The following is a 16,161-nucleotide window of genomic DNA, read 5'->3' as shown; positions in this document are numbered from 1 at the left end:
TTCTAATTGCTTCATAGGTTCAGAAGCCTGTCAGAGGAAAAAAAATATATATATTCTTTCATTTTTACTACTAAAATTCAGGCTTTTTATTTAAACAGAGCAGATTAAGGATGCATCCTCATGTGATGGTGCTTATATTTGCTGTCCAATTCATTAATTGATATACATAATGAACACAAATGGGAAGGTTCATGTTCATTATGTACATCAATTAATGGACTGAGTACCAATTATTTTTGCTAGGTGGAGTTGGCAGTATTGTAGTTTGTTTTTGGGGAATGCTGCAAGGAGCAGAATGCTAGCACACCACTGATGCACAGACAAAATATAAAGGATGAAAAGGCTACTTGTACATTTAAACCTTATAGCAGTATTAATTGAGCAGCGAAATGTAGCAGTGATGCTTAAAATACATATTTTGCTGGATTCACTTAATGTAAGTTTTCGAAGGGAATTGGAATTGTGGGGCATGGGTTGGGACTTTAAAGGTACCGTTTCAAAACCAATAAATGTGATATGACAATATATCAACTAATATTAAAAATATTTATTTATTACACATAGTACCAAAGAAAAAAAGATCCAAAGACAGAGGGACAAATCGTATATACAGAAAATACAACTGGGTATAAAATATCAAGCAGAATCATGATCCTCATATAATAAGTGGAGTCACCAGGAAGTACCGCTGGGCCAGAATAAACCAGTGCCAATCGTGTAATTCTCTAGTTGTACCACTACCCACTACCCTACATGTTTCGCGGTGTGAACCGCTTCTTCAGGGGTACAGGGGCACAAAAGGTGTTCAAGAGGACAACTGCAGAGTGATTAAAACAAAAAATTTGTTGCAATACAAATGTTATTCCATACATCAAATTTTCAACAGTGTATTCATCTTTACTGTGCACATTAGGAGAGGGAGAGGGCTAAAAAAAATAGGACTTACCGTATTTGTTCCTTTGCTACTCCTCTAATCTGGAGCTTAAATAATAGAGATTTTTTTCTATTTTAATAAGAACTTGTTTTAATATTTGAAACTATGTTGATGTTTTTTATGGACAGATCCCTTGAAACAATTAAGAAATGCCCATTCATTTTCAGGAGGCTCAGACTAAACATTATTTATTAGTCCACGGCGATAGTAATATTTGTGCTACACTATTAACACTGTGCTCTTCTGGAAAGAATGCCCTGCTGTGGATGAATGCTGCAGACACCCAGATTTATGGTGGCAATAATGAATACTTACTGCTCCTCTTTCCAGGCTAAATGGAAAATGCCTAGAACTGATGTAAGCTGCCCAGTCCAACTTTATGAGATTGGAGCAAAATAACATGTGCAAATGTTTTAGCTTTAACTCTATATTCCATGTTGGGAAAAAAAAGGTAAAATCTGATTTCTGTTTGAACCAAGTATTCTTTGCACAGATCAGGTGGCAACTGCTCAGTTTTGTGTGTGAATGAGACACCACATGGGCTACCACCGTTTCTGGTAAACAAATTCCCTAATTCTACCACTGGCCTGTAAAACAATAGTCCGATTTCATTTCTTTACCAAAAGTACTGGAACACAAGATGAAATTGGAGAGCACAGACAGCAGAAAACACAACTCTGGTAGCGTTTGGCCTTAACAGAATAAAGACCAATTGATACTAATAATGGTGGCTATATAAATGGAAATTTTCTAGCAGTAGGGCAAGAATGGTGAAAGGATGGATTTATTGTTTTTCAATAGAAAGTTGAATTTGGCAGAAGAATTGACCAGCAAATACACTTTTATAAGAAAGGATACATATGGAGTATGGCTACAATGTATCTGTGTTTGATAAAGTGTAAGGGTCCTTTAACACGAGCAATCCGATCGGATTCCATATGCATTACTATGGGGCAGCGGATGTCAGCGGAGACATGTCCGCTGACACCCGCTGCCATACGCATTCGATCCTGTCCGTGAAATACGGGCGGATGGAAACCCTATTTTCCATCCGTCCAGGGGATCGGATCGGATGAGAGCGGACAGGCGGTCCGCTTTCATCCGATTCCCCATAGAGAGCAGCGGGGCTCTGACACCTCCCTCTCCGCACACAGTGAGCTGTCATCCGCCGGCTCAGCGGGGATCGGCGGATCGATCCCCGTTAAAGCAGAGCAGGGTCCACAACGGAATGCGGACCGTGTGAAAGCACCCTAATGCAGCATATTTCATATAGAGCATGTATATAATGTACAACCTATCTTATGCCATAGATTAATGTAAAAATAGCAAATCTAGGTGCTTGCCAAGTGTAGCACCCTTCGTTAAACAATCAGAACTTGGACTCCTTTCATCTGGCTTCAATAAAACTGTAATCTGGTCACCCAAGGAGCAATAATTTTTACCATCCTGCTATTTGCACTTCATTTTCAAACAAATCTACACATTAAACATTGCTACAGTTTCGCAAACTGTGGGCATGCGAGTCTGCCATTCCCCATACAAGTGTGTAACAAGTATCATTGTTTGTTCTTCCCCTGAGATAAAACAAGAAAAGCAGGAAAAAAAAAAAAACCTAATCCTGTCAACTGCAAGAGTGAATTTGATTAGATTGTTGGCTGTAATGATCACATTGAACTCTGAGCAGTTCTTGACAAATAACGTGTGGCCATAATGGCAGCTTCTATAAAGATGGTTAGTCATTATTGATCATTGTTTATTCCACACACTGCTAAACCTGAAAATAGCTTTGCTCAAGTAAATGCTGTGCCTTATTTGATACAAAGCATCAGTATTGTTTTTTTGTAAGTTGCTTTTTTTCCTTAACTACTTCATGCCAAGCCTATTGTAATATGATGGGTGGACGGGAGCTCCCTGGTTCCGAGAGGACATCATATGACATTCTCCCAACTTTCTGCTTGCTCTGGCAGCTGCACTGCGGCTCTATCTGCCATGCACTGTGTCCACCAGACAGGGAACGGCATATCAGTGTACTGGACCCGCCCCAGTACCATGTGATCGCTGTGACTACTCACCGCAATCACATGACAGTTGTACACAATAAATGGCTTTCATTCATAGACATTCATTGTGTACTGTTGTGTTGATCTCTGTTTTGGTTACAGTCAAGTGGTTTACTATCTAAAACATCTACCAAAAATGAAAAATTAGCTGGGTATAATAACAAATAGTTTTCAATATATGTGAAATGTTATCTTCCCAGATAGCAAGGATAACTTGTCACAAATTTGTGGCAGGGCTGAATTTTAAGTCTGTTAACTTGCTGCATATTTCCAGTGGCAAGTTGTATACTTGTAGAGCACTTGAAGCACAAGTTATAATTGAGACTTTTCTAATTTGTAGCAAATTTGCATGGGAAAAGTCTCTAGCATTAGCAAAGTTGCAGTGGTGATGCTTCAGCAAGAGCTCTGTAAGTCTACAGCATGAAAATTCAGCCTCCGTGACCCCCGTGGTGAGATGACTATTGCACAAAATAACTGAACCAGAACTTGCAGCAGACTTGCAGAATGTTTGCAAATAAATTTGATCTGGAGTCATGCAATCATCAAACTTGTAGCACAATTGCTTGCTATCTGGGTTCTGAATGCCTTAGACATTCTTTGTGCCCAGGCACATATTTTTCTTCATTATCAGTTCCATTGGAGCTTAACCACTTGCTGAACGCCCACCGCAGTTTTAGTTTGGCAGGCTGGCTCGGCTGCGCAAATCGAAGTAGGGGTACGTTAGTCACGGAAGTGGTGCTGGGGGACCGGTGGCGTGCTCCCAACCCCCCTAGGCAGAGTCGATGCCGATCCATGGGACCGGAGGCCGCGATTGCCGACAGGCACCCTCATTTGTAAACACAGTTGACCGTTGTTCTCCCTGAAATGATCACAGTGCGCCTGTGATCCTTCTATATAGGATCACAGGTCTCTATGATCATTTAACAAGTCCCTCCCCCCCACAGTTTGAAAATACTCCCCTAGGCTCACAATTAACCCTTTGATCACCCCTAGGTTAACCCTATTCCCTACCAGTGTCATTATTACAGTAACAGTGCATATTTGTTAGCACTGATTACTGTAGTAATGTCACTGGTTCCCCCAAAAGTGTCAAAAATGTCAGTTAGGGGTCTGATCTGTCCGCAGCAATGTCGCAGTCCTGCTAAAAATCGCAGATCACTGCCATTACTAGTAAAAAAAAATAAATAAAAATGACATATCTTTCCCCTAGTTTGTAGACGCGATAACTTTTGCGCAAACAAATCAAAATGCGCTTATTACAATTTTTTTTTACCAAAAATATGTATCAGATTACAAATTGGCCTAAAAGGATGAAACATTTTGATTTTTACATTTTTTTGGGGGGGAATGTTATATAGCAGCCTGGTCATTAAGGGGGCAAATCCTTCCGGTCCAGGACTGGTTCAATATGTTATGTATATGGGTAGCCTTCATGTACATATATCAAACACACCCAGCATAGAAGGGCATCCATTAAAAAGTGTTACACTTCGGCATGCACAAACAGCATACAGATAAATCCCAAAGCACTTAGCAATGGTGGGCTGCTCTGCTTGTGTATAGCAATATCTGATCATGATTTTGATTCTTCTGCAACTGTCAAAATGCATCTGAGAAGAGTATAAAGTTGTGTTTGAGTCTTTCATTTCATGAGCCATAAGAGTTGATGCAGAATCAAACTTGTGTGGCAAATTCTTTACTCCCTGATCACTCTGGATCGTGTGACCCCCTGACTTGCTTGTAAAGGTCTTCGGGACCTAAATACAGCATGCTGATACATCCCTGGATACTTAGGCAGGCCATAGATGATGCAAAAGAAAATCACTCAATACCCCCATCAACAAATCAGTGTCAATGGGGGAAACACTCGTGCGGAGCTTTTGTGTTCCCCAGGGGGGCAGAGAACACATTGATGATTGCTAGTGGCCATGGCCGCTGGCAATAATCGCATGTAAAAAATCTGACCTGCGGGTTGTACCCAAATCGACCTTTAATGACTGTGTAACAATAATACGCTTAGGGAAGATTCCCTATTGTTTGCAGATTTATAATTGTACGTCAAATAGGTGAGCGCAGCAGGATGTCACAAGAATTTTATTAATTTTTATTTAGAAAATCTGCTGATCATTTTATTGGATGCAAGCCTTGAATAAGGCTTTACAATGCAGTACATCAAAATGTGTTCCCTGCCAAGTAACAAGATCAGCTTTTGTCACCTTTATTGTGCATTTGTGTTGCCTACATAATTACATACTGTTGTCAGGTTAAAACCAGTAGAAAAAAAAACAAATAGAAACCCTCCATAAATACAATCCCCCACAGTTTCCACAGATTCAGATGAAGGAAAAAAATGGAAACCCCAATAAAGTGTGATCCAATGTGCTCCAGTGGGGGAAAATTCCTTACTGATCCCCCAGAAGATAAATGGATATTCCCTGGTTCAACTACCCCTGGTGTTATTAGCTCTAAATGTTAGTATTCAGTTATATTTTATGCCTAATATTCTTAGAGGCACCCTGTTCTTTTTCTTCTTTCATCAGAGCAAGAGCCAGCGCCAAGACTCAGTTCAGAAGGATTTATATTTAGGGAACAGCTTTTCTCCCCAAGTAAGATCTTCTAGAGACATTTCCTGCAAGAAATAGAAGCTTCTGTGAAGCTTTCCATAAGAGCTTATTCACACCAGATGTGGTGGGGCTGCGCTGGCAACTTTTTCCAGCACAGGTCCCAATGCATAGAAGGCAACTACTGCATGCACCCCTTTTCTCAGCACAGTGGGTTGGGACGTGAACCACCACATTGCAATCCCAGTGCGGCGAGTAAATCTGTATTGAAGTATCAGTCACATTTCAATTAGATTCTGTGATGCGCATCAGTATTAGCGCATCTGCACAGCACATCACAGCAGTGCCATGCCCTTAGTGTGGTATGTTGGTGTGAACATAACGTATGCTCATGTGAAATCACACCTAAATGTGCCACATCCCGTAATATAGAACTTTGGAAAGAGATTCCCCTTGGGGTGGGACTTTTAAGGCACGGATAAATGTATCACTTACAATAGACATGTATAATTAAATAAATTTATTGAAAAAAAACAAGTACAAAACATAAATTAAAAACATATGGCAGGTTGTCTACAATACATAGGGTCAAGAGGCAGAAACAGATACCGCTGTACTGAAGGTATATGCCCAACGCGTTTCAGAGATACAGCAGAATTCCTTCTTCAGGGGCAACCTTTAAATGGCGGTCTGCAAGTGATCAATCACATACTATTTAGTCATTGGTAAGTATAAGAAAGAGATGTATATACAACAATGTTTGTAATCATTATATGCATTCACATTTTGAACACAGTGTATATTTAACATAAAGCGATGAAACACTTACAGAGTCTGCCGAATGACACTTTAGAATGTATGCCTGCCCATATCGTTAAAAACAAAGATCTGGAATGCTTTCATCCCTGTATCTGGGTGCCTGGTTGAGGAGGGTGGATGGCAGGAATTGAGGAAGTATCGTGTAAGCACGTTCTTACAGGTGTGTGCCTATTAGCCAAGAGGCTAAGTGGGGACAGCTGAAACCCAAAAGATTGTGGGAGATCTGCCAGGTAGAGGAAGGGGAAAAACAAGAGAAAAGAAACAGTCACCAAAAAGGGTTATGTTTCATTTATTCTCAAAAATTTAGGTTCAGTCACTGTGTTAATGGTACAAAGTATTTATCTGCAAAAAACGCTGCATGAGTAAATTGCATGTGCACAAGTCAAACAGTGCTTGGGTCATGGAGATCTTATAGGTTTGTTAAGATAGATAAGTCAAGTTGGGTGGTTTGAATTCCAGTCATCCAATTAAATTTGTTTAATCTTTTTAAACAGATTTTCCTAATTATAAGTGTCCAGATCCAAAACATTGGACATAGCAGTGGCTAAAAGATTGGGCCAGGTTTAAAAAGGATGGTCCAACATGTGCAGCGTTGATAGCAGAAAAACATCGCCATATAAAATCACAGTGTGGGGTTAGAGAGAAAAAGGTTGAATTACCTTCACACTAGCGTAGGTTCGTATAAGATCGTGCATCAAACATCCACCTTCAGGCAAGTGATCAATACAAATCACTGCCCGAAGGGGGACTGTTTATATTAGGTGGTTGATTGACTTAATTGTAAATAGCTGAGTGAAGTTGCCCATAGTCCACCCAATCGGCAATCTCCCTGTGGGTTTCCTGGCGCGCAGCCGCCGAACCGACCCCCGACTGCGCATGTGCAGGCAGAGCGAGGCGGAAGTCCGTGCGGCCGATGCGCTCCACCGGCACGGTCACCTCCGCCAGCGTGACACGCAAGCGGAAGTGAATGAGCGAGAACTGAGGCTCTCGAGGAGAACCAATGGTGGTCGCTCAGAAGGCGGACAATCGGAAGGGTGCCCGCCTACCGTGCCGGGCATGTCACCAGCGGCACACTGTGTGATGAGAATAATAATGTTAGACTAAATAAAAAAAACAAAAAAAACCTAAGTGTCTTAGCAATTAAACTTTGAATAACATAAAACACAGGTTATTAATTGGAAAAAGAGATATTAGATAAATTGAAGGCTAGAACTCCTCATTTTGAGGCACTGGTTCCAAATTCATTAGGGAGGAAAGCAGACCAGTTACATAGTGTGCAGATTATCCAAAGAATCCCCTCAATGTTCGATGGCTCTGAAATATGATAACAAAAAGCATACAATGTGTGAAAATCCATACATCAACATATTTTATGTAAATAAACAGATTTTAAACAATATTTCATGGAAAAAAAAAAGGAGAAAAACAAAATTACAAAAGTATGAAAAGGGATTATTGTTCCATACCTCCTGAAGTGAACCCCTCTAAAAAGGGCCTGAATGAAATCATCTCATTCAGGCCAGGGGGGTCTGTAGCCTTTAAGGTATATATCCAGCGTAGTTCCATCTGTAAAAGGGTTTTGTTCCAATCCCCTCCACGGAGACTGGGGTGAATTCTATCAATAATCAAGAATTTTATTTTTATTTTTTTTTCCATGAAATATTGTTTAAAATCTGTTTATTTACATAAAATATGTTGATGTATGGATTTTCACACATTGTATGCTTTTTGTTATCATATTTCAGAGCCATCGAACATTGAGGGGATTCTTTGGATAATCTGCACACTATGTAACTGGTCTGCTTTCCTCCCTAATGAATTTGGAACCAGTGCCTCAAAATGAGGAGTTCTAGCCTTCAATTTATCTAATATCTCTTTTTCCAAGTAATAACCTGTGTTTTATGTTATTCAAAGTTTAATTGCTAAGACACTTAGGTTTTTTTTGTTTTTTTATTTAGTCTAACATTATTATTCTCATCACACAGTGTGCCGCTGGTGACATGCCCGGCACGGTAGGCGGGCACTCTTCGGATTGTCCGCCTTCTGAGCGACCACCATTGGTTCTCCTCGAGAGCCTCAGTTCTCGCTCATTCACTTCCGCTTGCGTGTCACGCTGGCGGAGGTGACCGTGCCGGTGGAGCGCATCGGCCGCACGGACTTCCGCCTCGCTCTGCCTGCACATGCACAGTCGGGGGTCGGTTCGGCGGCTGCGCGCCAGGAAACCCACAGGGAGATTGCCGATTGGGTGGACTATGGGCAACTTCACTCAGCTATTTACAATTAAGTCAATCAACCACCTAATATAAACAGTCCCCCTTCGGGCAGTGATTTGTATTGATCACTTGCCTGAAGGTGGATGTTTGATGCACGATCTTATACGAACCTACGCTAGTGTGAAGGTAATTCAACCTTTTTCTCTCTAACCCCACACTGTGATTTTATATGGCGATGTTTTTCTGCTATCAACGCTGCACATGTTGGACCATCCTTTTTAAACCTGGCCCAATCTTTTAGCCACTGCTATGTCTAATGTTTTGGATCTGGACACTTATAATTAGGAAAATCTGTTTAAAAAGATTAAACAAATTTAATTGGATGACTGGAATTCAAACCACCCAACTTGACTTATCTATCTTAACAAACCTATAAGATCTCCATGACCCAAGCACTGTTTGACTTGTGCACATGCAATTTACTCATGCAGCGTTTTTTGCAGATAAATACTTTGTACCATTAACACAGTGACTGAACCTAAATTTTTGAGAATAAATGAAACATAACCCTTTTTGGTGACTGTTTCTTTTCTCTTGTTTTTCCCCTTCCTCTACCTGGCAGATCTCCCACAATCTTTTGGGTTTCAGCTGTCCCCACTTAGCCTCTTGGCTAATAGGCACACACCTGTATGAACGTGCTTACACAATACTTCCTCAATTCCTGCCATCCACCCTCCTCAACCAGGCACCCAGATACAGGGATGAAAGCATTCCAGATCTTTGTTTTTAACGATATGGGCAGGCATACATTCTAAAGTGTCATTCGGCAGACTCTGTAAGTGTTTCATCGCTTTATGTTAAATATACACTGTGTTCAAAATGTGAATGCATATAATGATTACAAACATTGTTGTATATACATCTCTTTCTTATACTTACCAATGACTAAATAGTATGTGATTGATCACTTGCAGACCGCCATTTAAAGGTTGCCCCTGAAGAAGGAATTCTGCTGTATCTCTGAAACGCGTTGGGCATATACCTTCAGTACAGCGGTATCTGTTTCTGCCTCTTGACCCTATGTATTGTAGACAACCTGCCATATGTTTTTAATTTATGTTTTGTACTTGTTTTTTTTCAATAAATTTATTTAATTATACATGTCTATTGTAAGTGATACATTTATCCGTGCCTTAAAAGTCCCACCCCAAGGGGAATCTCTTTCCAAAGTTCTATGTTGGTGTGAACGGGCACTAAGGGTGTCTCCTATGCATAATGCCAAACCTACTTTCAGGAAGACTCTGTAACACTTTGATATTCAATGCAATACTTGAAAAGATATATATTTTTTGGTCCAAAACACACTTTCTTTATTTAATGCTGTGTCTTAAGAAGTAATATCACTGCGAAGTGTAGTGCTAAAATTTCCCCTGTTAGTCAGCTGAAATTATCCAACCTAGATGAAATGATCAAACCTAGTTGACAGCCTTTTAGTCTGACTCTTTTTCCTGAATTTATTTGCAGAAGACTACATTCACATATGCATTCAGGAGTGTAAAAAGAAAGGGAACTGCGCTCCCACTCTTCAAATTCATCTCAGTGGGGACCAAAGCCATCATACACACACAACACAGTGCTCTAACTATCCATTGTAGCTGATGAAATTCATTACTCACTGACTCTAAATATTTCTAACTGCTCTGTTTTCTGGAAAGACTTTCTGCTGTTATGCATGTGTTACAACCTAAAAAAATGGCTGGTTTTAGATGCTTCATTTGTTTTACAATAGGAATAGGTATCCGTTGTGCTGGATGAAGATATTCAGACATTGCAAAGTGAAATGCATTTCATTGCTGGTTTGATAATAATACTTTTTTGGTGTATATTTATTATATTTTCTTAGCATTTATGAGATAATTTTTTAAATCTTATGTTTATGTGAGTCGGGGATATCACAGAAATCTCTGATGGAACGATTGCTTTCCGTGCATCACTCTCTCTCTCTCTCTCTCTCTCTCTCTCTCTCTCTCTCTCTCTCCCCCATTTAATATGATTTCACTGTTCTAACTAAAATAAATGAGTCAGTCCATTGTGATGTTGAATATTATAACTGTATTCACTCTGTTCATTGCTCAGGATTCTTTAGTACATGCAGAATATATGCAAGGCTTACAGTTAAGAAAGGGTTACAGTTCAAGAAAGCACACACTAGAAGCAGGAGTACACCACACCTCCTATGTTTTGTGTACTTGTAGAAGTTCAAGGCCTTTTGTGTCCCCTGTGTGAGGTGTTTTAGCCTCTTGCAGACCATGTAATACCTTATGCATCCATGGGGACTGAGGTTTCTATGCTGAGAACATGCTTACTGCTTGTTCCCACCACAGTGACTGAGGTGTCAAACAGCTTCTGGTCTCATTTTATGATTTGGGGCTGGCAGGACAGGCTCAAAATCATGTGAGCACTATGGCAGCCAGTCACAGTGATCACATGATCGGGAAGTCCATTTAATCTCTTGGCATTAGGACCCACTGGAAGAAACACTGGGTGGTATCAAGAATTGGTTAATTTTTACTTACCTGAAGCCACAATCCTTTTCTCTTCTTCTGTTTTCTTCCTGTGGACCTCCTGCAGGTGTTATTGCCTGTTTAGCATTCAACCCCAGAAGGGTTGCTGGAAATAGACATGTCCCACTTTAACTTTTCAAAGATTGTTAGCCCAGGTATTAGTTCCGGATGCACACCGACAGAATTCAGGATCAGTCTAGGGGTGTGTTTTTGAGGATTTATTGCAGTACTTAAACACAAGCAGGTAGAGGGAGGAGGATGCAGGATACTCCAAAACACACATAGATATTGGAGGACAGATTCTCAGGCAAAGTTTTTTTGTAGCAGCCTTAAATATTGGTGAAGGTAGAGGGGACATCCAGCTTGTCTAAAACTCTGTAAGATCAGTCACAGTCCTTGTAGCTACCTCTGGCATCCAACCCTCAAGTTCAGGTACACTTGAAGCTCTAGGAAAAAGGGCCTACTCACAATGCTCAGAGAGAGCTCCCTAACCAGCTTTCCTGATATAGTCTACAGTGAAAAGGGTCCTTCTCTAGCCCAGCTTACTAAGGTATTGTACTCCAGCAAGTTCTCCTTACGTCCAGATTCCTCCAAACCCCTAAGTCAAACACATGCTGAGGCCTAATATCCACAGCTCTTCACTAACACATACTGCCTCCCAGGGGCAGAGGTTCCAAGAAAAAGAGAGCTCTGAACAGACCCTCCCAAACATTTATCTTCTCCCCAGCCACACCTTCTGGTCCTACCACCCTGGGATTGGCTGAGGTCAGATAAATATTCATAATCCAGTAGCTAACCCTTCTACTCTATTTATGGAAGTTTATTCTAGAGGCAGACAGGAGTAATCAACAACCCGACTTAGTGAGATTTGACCAGACCTAGAAAATAATGTGCTGCTCAGCTGGCTACAGTAGAGCCAAAAATAAATGTATCCAGCCTAGGGCAAGTCACCACACTTGAGAAATGTGGGCATCCCCTATAGGTGGCTTAGAAAAAGGTTTGAATTTTAGACTGTGGAGTAGAGTAAGACCCCGTTCACACTGGGGCGACCCGACTTGCCGGGGCGACCTGTGAAGTCGCGGTGCGCAGCTCGCACCGCGACCTCGGAGCGGCCGGCATGGACTTCATATCATTGAAGTCAATGCAGGTCGCTCCAGGTCGCCCCACAGAAGCTCCGGACCCTTTTTCTAAGTCGGAGCGACTTGTGTCGCTCCTATTAGAACGGGTCCACAGCTACTCTATGGCAAGCGACCTACGGCGACTTGTCAGACGACCAGGTCGCCTGACAGGTCGCCCCAGTGTGAACGAGGTCTAAGTGATGCACTATTTAAATTTCACACCTACCAATTAGATTGTATCAAAAAGGTTGAAATGTAATGGAGGCTATAGAGATTGGGTTACAAAAGTTGGTATGTAGCACGCCTTGACAAATGAAGTTTCAGGCTTAGTAACAATGACACCCAGATCGCCTCTTTTTTTTTTATAATTTGTAATTGAAAAAAAATTGTATAAAAAAAGAGAATTATAACGATGGATTATTAAAGTTTTTGTGAAATATAATTTGGTTAAAGTAGAATACTATTTTGTTACCTCAAAAGGCAAACAAAATCATGTTTATAAACACAGCCCAATTTTATAATTTACTGCCTTCTATTTTATTATTTTCTTTCTCCTATACCACAGCATGTTTTCTGTAAGAAAAGAATTCCCAGAAAAATTCTTGGTTACCAGTAACCAATCATATTTTCCATATCTTATTATGAAATCACAGGTGAAACAATTCACATGCTTGCATTCATTTTAAGGTAATAGTGTAGATGTATTCCCTACTTAAAGCATATCCAAACCCCAAAACAAAAATTAATATTTTGCAACTTACCAATCCTTAGATGTGTTTGTTTTAGACTTTTATCCTTTGGTTTAACCTGGTGATCCAGCCAGTAAGTCTGTTATTTTTCAAATTCCCCTAACAGACCAAGCTGTCTAACCAAAGGCATTTGGTGACTGGTGCTCAATATTTTGTGGGAGCGACAAACCAACGACACTCCCCCGGGAGACGGACAGGAAGGCCACGATCAGAGGCCTCCTTACCTTAGGAGGCAGATGGCAGGGCTGCTGCTCCTTGCTCCGGGGCCATTGCTTTTCCTTCCAGCTGAACAGGAAGTGGGTCCTGAGTCCCGATTGGCCGGGAGTCCTAAGACGTTTAAAGTGTTAACAGAAGTTTGTCTTTAATTTGTTGGTCAAGATTATGTAAATGTTCTAGTGCATCTAACACTACCATCTCCCCAGAATGGCAATGCTGCTGTCCAAGGATGGCTCTATTGCTGATCCATATATTGGAGCTGCCCTAAGACAGGAAGTATGTAACTGACTTGATCACCAGTGTAAAAAAATTTACACACCAATGTCTTTTTGGGCACAGTTGATCACTTGAATGATAATTCTAGCATGTGTTCAATTTTCAGCTCAACGTACTTATAGTATATGTATACCCATAACTTTTTTTCAAGATTTTAATAGAGCGGCAAAGAGTTACACCCTTGCTGTCTCTGTCTCAGCTGGGGAAAATTACCTTCTCTGAATGTTTTGGTAACTATTGTTGAACAGAACATTTAAAGAGATTTCACAGTTGTCACCAGAACAAGAGATGAGGAAAAGTCTTCCAATGGGAACACCTGTTCCAGTAACAAATGTCTCAAAGATAAACTTTCCTTTCACTTCCTCTTGCATCTCCAAGGCAGCAATTGGGGAAAAAAAACTCTAATTGGACGCAGATAAAATAAAATAAATTAACAAGGCATGTAACCCTTCAATGCTTTTTAAAAACAACATAAAACATTTTGGTTATACATACACTTTAAATTGTCAGTAGATAATTGGGAAAGCAAAATGTATCAAGCTTCTTGTTTTTAGTTTATGATGGAGCTATACATTATACCTGGTCATGTACTTGGATGGATAGAAAAAACATTCTATCCAAATAGCAGTCTCTGCTGTAGATGAATGCTGAAAAAAGTTTGTCTATTTGAGCAAAAATGTATTCCCATAAAACATTGGCATACCCACAATTTCAGTTACATCTTCCGCCAAATTAATCTGCTCTTAATTAAAAACATGGATAACAATTGCTTCGCAATGTTCAGATCTATTATAAAACCATCATGCTTCATTTTTTTCCAGTTTTACATTTGGACCGGATCCTATATTGTAGCATACTCCATTATAGTCAGAGATGATTAAATATTGCTTGCAAAAGAGACAGTCTCAGACATAGCTGCATATACTGTATATTACAAAGATTGCATTTGCCTGTATAACGTGTAACTTTGACTTTGAATCTACCCGACTGACAGCTTGGTCTTTATTAGGTTTCTGGTGGGATATTACATCTTATGCGCTATTATAATTATTTAATTAGCAACTGCCAATTGTGTTTATATAAGCAGTAATTCATCAAGATGGTGTATCTGTGTTAATGAATTGTAACCAAGGGAGGTTCTCAAAAGACACCAGTTATCAGAATACTAACGTGTCCTTAGAAAGATTGGCATCCCAGCCGTGCAAAAAACAACACTGTTAATTAACATTTTTTTCAGTATTGTTTGTCATTGGAGGGATTGTTCACGTGAAATTCTTTTTCTGACCACTAAAGTCCTAGGTTTTGTATGTTAACATGTATAGGAACAATCCAAAAAATAAGCACCTAGTGGCCTTTTAAGGCAACAAAAACAAAACAGTTAAAATGTAACGGAACTTTATTATTTTGCAATTAAAATCATCACCTATGAGTGCTGAAGTATAAAAACCACTGCCAGACCAAAGTCTACTGGGTGAGTGATAAGGCCATACAGATGGAAAAGCCAGAGATAAAAATGAGGGAGGTATTAAATCAAACTAATAAGCACAATCTAAACATTTATAATTGTTGGCCAAGATGTACAGTATATCCTACAATAACACCATCCGCCTAATTAATCAGGCACATTAGAGTTCAAGTACTTGCCAGCATTGGTAATTGGACTGCCAGGGTTGTTAACTCAGTATGTAAGAGTGGTAGTTGTACAGTGTAACTCCCTCTCCGTTTCTGTTTTTTTTTGGCTTTTTATATATGGTGCCCACTGGTGGTATAGTGGTGTCTTCAGATCAGAGATATTGCTCTGTATGGCCACTGCTCTTACATACTGGGTAAACAGCCCTGGCGGTCCAATTACCAATGCTGGCTAGTCCTTGGCCTCTAATGTGTCCAAGTATTTATGAGGCTCTTTCTTGTTTTCTGTGGGTTCTTGCCTGCCCAGGAAGTAGTCCAGACAAAGCTGTTCTGCATCCAGCTCAGTGTGCAAGGCCTTAGGGTAGTTAGGGAAAAAAAAAAAAAAACTAAAATAGAGGAAGGAGGCATCATTTAAACACGTAAGCTACATTATTCAATACTGTAAATAGGACATGTCACTTTTCCTTACTTCATTAATAATAAACAGTACAATGTATTGTGTAATTACATGTTTAAATTATATAGACGTTTGTCTATATTAGTCTTTATCAAAATAATGCCATGTAGAAGACTGATGACGTCAAGAAATTACCAAGGATGCCAGAATTAATATCTTATTGGCTATGATTTACATGTGTTTAATGGAAAAGGGTGACAAGAATTGGTTCAGCAATCTAGAAAACACATACATTAAAGGAACAGCTGGTAATGACCTTCGCCAATTAGTTTTTTCAATCAAACATCTCCCCTGTGTACCATACATCTATCACCTTCAGGAAAAGATCAATGGTGAGAACACCAATGTTTACTGACATATACTTCATAACCAGTTTTATTTTTAAGGCAATCCCTGCTCATTTTGGCTTGCCCACTGCCAACAGTAAACCACTTTTTTTCCTATATAATGCAGCACAGTATAGTTGGTGCTGATAAACCTAAAGCTTATAAACTGGGTTGTTGGGTTATAGGAGTTGAGCAGTGTCTAAAACCCTAAATGTAGCCTGTTAATGAGGCCCATAATA

General features: G+C 40.0%; 1 protein-coding gene across 3 annotated transcripts in view; it reads left to right on the top strand.

Annotated features, from left to right (window-relative positions):
- Positions 1-16,161, top strand: part of KCTD16 (potassium channel tetramerization domain containing 16) — a 438,309-nt gene that overhangs the window by 18,983 nt on the left and 403,165 nt on the right. The gene's annotated exons all lie outside the window — the stretch shown is intronic.

Source organism: Pelophylax lessonae, assembly GCF_965119305.1.
Source record: "Pelophylax lessonae genome assembly, chromosome: 4".
Classification (NCBI taxonomy): Eukaryota; Metazoa; Chordata; class Amphibia; order Anura; family Ranidae; genus Pelophylax; species Pelophylax lessonae.
The sequence above is the reverse complement of the archived record's forward strand: the minus strand, read 5'-3'. Positions and strand labels throughout refer to the sequence as shown.